The sequence below is a fragment of the Cornus florida genome, unplaced genomic scaffold (genome assembly GCF_030987335.1).
Source record: "Cornus florida cultivar Cherokee Brave unplaced genomic scaffold, ASM3098733v1 CherokeeBrave_3.0.0_Hap2_Chr09, whole genome shotgun sequence".
In the NCBI taxonomy this organism is placed as follows: Eukaryota; Viridiplantae; Streptophyta; class Magnoliopsida; order Cornales; family Cornaceae; genus Cornus; species Cornus florida.
The window spans coordinates 44,595,415-44,601,414 of record NW_026775579.1 but is presented as its reverse complement, the minus strand read 5'-3'; positions in this window follow the sequence as shown (position 1 = coordinate 44,601,414).

Sequence of the window (6,000 nt, the reverse complement as noted above, 5' to 3'; positions counted from 1 at the left end):
ATAGTGCTTAAAGGAATGCTCTTGTGATTCTCTTGATGGTTCATGCTTATACCTTGATGGATTGTGCCTCTCTCCTAGTTTATTTCCATGCTAGTAGTGTAGATGTAGTGTAGTTGTAGTGTAGTGTTAAATGGGAGGACAATCTATGCTTGTTGTTTGATGATCTAAGCTTTTGAATGCAAGTAGCATATGTCTCTATTCTTGTGTTGAATTTGGATTGTAAGCTTAATGAAAGGATTAATGACTTGTTTTGATCTATTGTGCCTTTCACATGTTGCTTAGACAATATATGCTTCATTGCTTAGATATATTGTGCATTTTACATGATGTTCAGACAATACATGCTTAACTAGTCATCCTTGCTTGTTGAATCAACCAAACACACACACACTAATATTGCAACACACCATTTGCCCTCATTAATCACTTGTCAATGATATAGAAATGCATTGCTTGGTGGTGATCTCTAAACCCCAAGATCTCTCTCTCTTACTTACTCTTAATTGCATTCTTTGCTATCATTTAGTTTAATTTAGTTGCTTTTTAATCAACCAACCAACCAATTGTTTGATCACTCGACCTACTAGCCCTAATTGTGATTCCACGACATTGCTCGACCCTCATAATCCCTTAGGACGACCCCTTCTCACTCATACTACATAGTATAGGTGTTAAGTGGTTTATAAATTTAGTATGATGCCCACTTGACACTAATTTCCAAACTCAAAGTGTTGTGCATTATTTTGTGCACACGTTCGGGCTGCATCATCTCCCTTATTTCTATCTTAAATTTCATTTCTTGTGAAGTCTAGATATTTGTTTTTGGTTTATATGCATTGCTAGGAACTGTGATTAGGATTGCATGAAATTTTATGTTGTAATTGAGCATTTTGCAAAAGTTCGATCTATCTCAAATGAGAGTTCGTTCGATCGAACTTCCACCTGCATCCAACACTTAGAAAAATTTTCTACTTGCATCCACCTGCATCCAAATCACCTCTCTATCATATCGTTCGAACTTATTCTTAGATCGATCAGGAGACCTTAGATCGATCCAACTTCAAAGTTCGATCGATCTCGTCATCCAACACTTAGAAAAATTTTGAGCTGCATCAACCTGCATATTCAGCCCTCTGTTTCATCGATCGAAAACATTTCAAGATCGATCTGAAGTTTTTCGATCAATCCAACTTCAAAGTTCGATCGATCTGCAAGTTCCAACACTTAGCCAAATTTTTTGACCAAAAACTTGCATATTTTTGCTTTCTGTCTGATCGATCGAACATTTTGTTTAGATCGATCTCAGTTCTTCACTTCTTTATTTTGACTTTGGTTTGACTTTTTAATTTTCAAAAATCCAAAAATATTTATTTTATTTTATTTTGTTTATTCAAAAAAAAAAAATAAAAAAAAAATAATAATAATAATAAAAATAATAATAAAATAATAATAATAATTTTTTTCACCACCATGCCCTTATGTGTAGTCATGCATATCTTATGATTTATATTAGGCTTGATCTCATATCTCTCTTTCATCTTGTGCTATATTGCCTTAGAATGCTTGATTATTCTTATCCCATTTGATATTTAATGTGAGTTTGCTAGTGTGGTTATTCAAATAGGTGATTGATTACAAGTTTGGGGGAGACCTTTCATATTGGATCATTGTCGGGCTTCATGTTTTCGCTACCAAGGTATACTCTTTCCATCTTTTCCATTGTTCTTATTGCACATTGAGGACAATGTGCGGTTTAAGTTTGGGGGTAAGGTATCTTTGTTGTATTCTACTTAAGTTTGAGACTTAAATGCATGCTTAAGATTGGAGATCCATGTTAGCGATGATTTTGATCTTTTGAGGACTATATTGCTTAAAATTTAAAATTTGCGTGACTTGAGAGTCCAATGCTCTTTGTATGACTTGTGGAAGCCATTTAGGAGTAAATTTTTCGAAAGATTGATATCTCGCTTGCACTTGTGGTCCACATCATCTTGATTTTGTGATTGTTTTGAGATTCACTTTAGAATTCTACACTAGCACCGGTGCACACTAGCATTCATTTGTGGGGTACATGCTTTGTTGATTATTGAATTGGTTATATCCCAATTGGGCTAGTAGTGCATTGAAAGCTTTCATTCTTGATAAAGGTGGATAACAACCCCTTTTCACTAAGTAGCCAAGATTCTAGCCTCATCAAGCACTGAACTTCTCCTGCCGAAAGGTGGAGGGCCCAAACTCTAGGTTAATAATTGAACTTGCTGTTTAAAAAAAATAAAAAAAAAATGATGCAAAAGCAATAAAAAGTGAGGACTTCTCCCAAAAGGTGACAAGTGAAAAATGATTGGATGGAGGTTGTCTTGATTTGTAGCCTAGTTAATTTGAGCTTGTAAGTCCGTAGGGGTGTTTAAACGCTTAATGCCCTAAAGCCGTCTGGTGTGGGAGCCATTGACCTAACGCTCGACCTCATGAATCGCTAGAAAGCTTAATAGATCAACACATTGCACCATGCTTCCATCTTTGATCCTAAAAAAATAAAAATAAAAATAAAAAATCGAGTGAAAGGAATAAGCGCACCTAGAACAATAAAGCTTTAATAAAAAGTCCACTTTTTATCTTAATGATCGGTACTAGACTTGTGTGCTAGTTTGAGGGTAAGGATTGATAAGCGCCGAATATTGCATATTCAAGCACCCTTATTTGCATTAGTTAAATCCATTTATGGTTTATATGTATAGATTTTCTCCCAATTCTTTGTTTTTGTGCATTTTTTTAGGTTTGTCTGCAAAAAGGGAATAAAATGGAAGCTCAGAAGGCTTGTTAAAGGGCAAATCATTCCGGGTTTTTGCATCCGAAAATCTCCAAGAGGAATCTGCTAAAACAAGTCTACGAAGTCCTTCTACAATGAAAAAGGGGTGAATGATTCTCAATAGGCCAAGGCTAAATCCATATAGAAGAATTCAGAGCAGAAGAAGAAGAAGAAAATGCATTCTGATGCATTTTCGAGCGGTCGGAGAACCTTTGAGCACTCGAAATCATGGCAGAATGGTCCACGGCAATCTTCGAGCGCTCGAAACCCATTCTTCGAGCCTCGAAGGAGCATGCAGACCCACTCGTGCCTTGATTCCCTCAACTTCATATTTCCCTTTTTTATGAGTTGGTTAGAGATATCTTTTGGTGGGAGTGGAGCCTTGTTTTGAGGAGGTTTGGTAGACATATTGTCTACAAAAGGGAGGGGGAACCATATATCAATTATCACATATATTTTGCAAGATTTTCTAGAGGGAGAAAGGAGGAGAAGATAGAGTTTTTGTGGCTAGAATGGGAGCTCGAAAATAGGAGTGGCATCCAAGCTTCTTCCTTCCTCTAGTCCATCCATGGGTAACTAATTCTCCATCTAGGGAGGTGATGAAGCCCTCCCTTGTAAGCATGTTCTAGTGTAGATTTTATTTTGGGATAACAATGTATAATCTTTGGTCATTTCATGATTTAGAGCACCATACTTGTTGTAATGGATTATAATGTTTATAAATGATCATTTTGAGTTTACCATCTTGTCTTAGCTTGTTCTCTCTTTTGATCATATTGCTTTCATTTTCATGGTGATAATGGAAATGAGATCATGAAATGGTTTTTAATGGCATGAGGTTGGAGAACCTTAATAGTCCATGGCTTAGGTTTTCCCTTTGATGGTCTATGCTTGATTCCTAGCTTTATGCGCTTTCATCATTTAATGAAGAGCTTGATAATCTTTGGCTTAATAAGCATGTTGAAGACTACACCCTAGTTTAGGTAGTTCAAGCATGTGAACCTTTGATGGATTATTCGTGCTTATTGATTTAATGAACTTCTTGAGGATATTATAGCAAGCAAGTGTTGCTATGTATCATGACCATCATATATGTTGTTTTCCCCAAATTAATCTTAATAATGAGACCTAGTGCTAGTACCCTTTGTGCTAGTCTCTCTAGCACTGGTGGCCTTGGCACTCATGGCTCTGTGGCTGGCGGCTTTGGCACTGACGGCCTTGGAGCTGGTGGCTCCAACGGCAGACACCTCTGCCTGTGCCGGAGGAGGAACCTCATCTGGATTCATCGTCTTGCAAGGATAATCCCACTAAACAATGTAGATACCTTTTTCTTGTGGGTCCTGGAAAAGTCAAAGAGATCTGGGAATTACCACTAAACAATGTAAGGAATGCAGAAGGGTGGAAGAAGGGAGAGAAAACCAATCCAGTGAGAGAATTTGAGCAATGGTAGGGAAGAAGCTACCGTCAGTTCTCTATATCTTTCCTCTTTTTTCCGTGTCTCCTTTTATAGCCTTAGGTCATTCAGGTGGTATATTATTAGGCCTCCAGTCTAAGAACGAGTCAGGGTCCTATTTCCCTGGATCATGTTGACCTAATCCCTACATCTCTGGAGATGCTGCCAAGTGTACCTTTCCTGTTGAATGATCCAAAAGTGGTAAACTATAAAGGCAATTGTACTATTCCAGCTGTCTTTTACTCTTATCCTCAAACTGGGCCTTACCTTTGTGAGTAAGACATTACTAATTTTCCATCCTCGATTCCAAAATCCCTTCGACATCCCAATGTCACATAGAAAGTCTTACCATAACTCTTCATTACTCCGGCCAAAGGCTATCACTCGCGACCCCTCGAGTCTTTCAATTGGTAATTTGGATTACCTTAGATCAAGATTCAAGGCCCTAGATCGAGATTCGTGGCTAGGTCGGATCGAGGTTCAAGGCTCATCGATCGACAGTTTGTTACTAGATCAGATTGAGGTTTAAGGCCCGTCGATCGACAGAAGTCGGATCGAGGTTCAAGGCCCATCGATCGATAGCTTATGGCTACGTTGGCTCGAGGTTTAAGGCCCATCGATCGACAGCTTGTGGCTAGGTCGGCTAAAGGTTCAAGGCCCGTCGATCGACAGTTTTGTGGCTAGGTCAGATCAAGGTTCAAGGCCCATCGATCGACAATTTGTGGCTAGGTCGGATCAAGGTTCAAGGCCCATCGATCGACAATTTGTGGCTAGGTCGGATCAAGGTTCAAGGCCCATCGATCGACAGTTTGTGGCTAGGTCGGCTCAAGGTTCAAGGCCCGTCAATCGACAGTTTTGTGGCTAGGTCAGATCGAGTTTCAAGGCCCATCGATCGACAGTTTATGGCTAGGTCGGATCGAGGGTCAAGGCCCATCGATCGACGATTTGTGGCTAGGTCGGCTCGAGGTTCAAGGCCCGTCGATCGACAGTTTTGTGGCTAGGTCGGATCGAGGTTCAAGGCCCGTTGATCGACAGTTTTGTGGCTAGGTCGGATCAAGGTTCAAGGCCCGTTGATCGATAGTTTTGTGGCTAGGTCGGATCGAGGTTCAAGGCCTATCGATCAACAATTTTGTGGCTAGGTCGGATCGAGGTTCAAGGTCCGTCGATCAACAGTTTTGTGGCTAGGTCGGATCAAGGTTTAAGGCCCGTCAATCAACAGTTTTATGGCTAGGTCGGATCGAGGTTCAAGGCCCATTGATTGACAGTTTGTGGCTAGGTTGGCTCGAGGTTCAAGGCCCATCGCCCGATTGTTGAGTTGGACCAAGGTTCGAGGAACATTGGTCGTTTATTACTTGCTTCGCGGACGTGGCTTTTGTCCAAGTGTTGACCGTTTGTGTATTATAATGGGGTCAACTTGACCTAGCCCTTGGTAACGTGGTTGAACCACATCCACATTAGCTTATCATTTAAAGAATTAGGTAATTAAATCTACTCCACAACAACAACTATAATAATTTTTTAATCAAAAAATATTTTATGTTAATGAACACCATTTTTAAAAAAATTCAATTAATTCCTCATATTTACATTTTAACCAATCTTACTTTTTAAAAAACTCTAGCCATGCAACATGAGTAATTAAGATTAACCTGTCTTTCTTTTTAATTACCAATCGGATCAAATTCTTAGATTTAAAATTGGAATTAGAAAAGAAATTGAGTTGGAATTAAATATAATTATA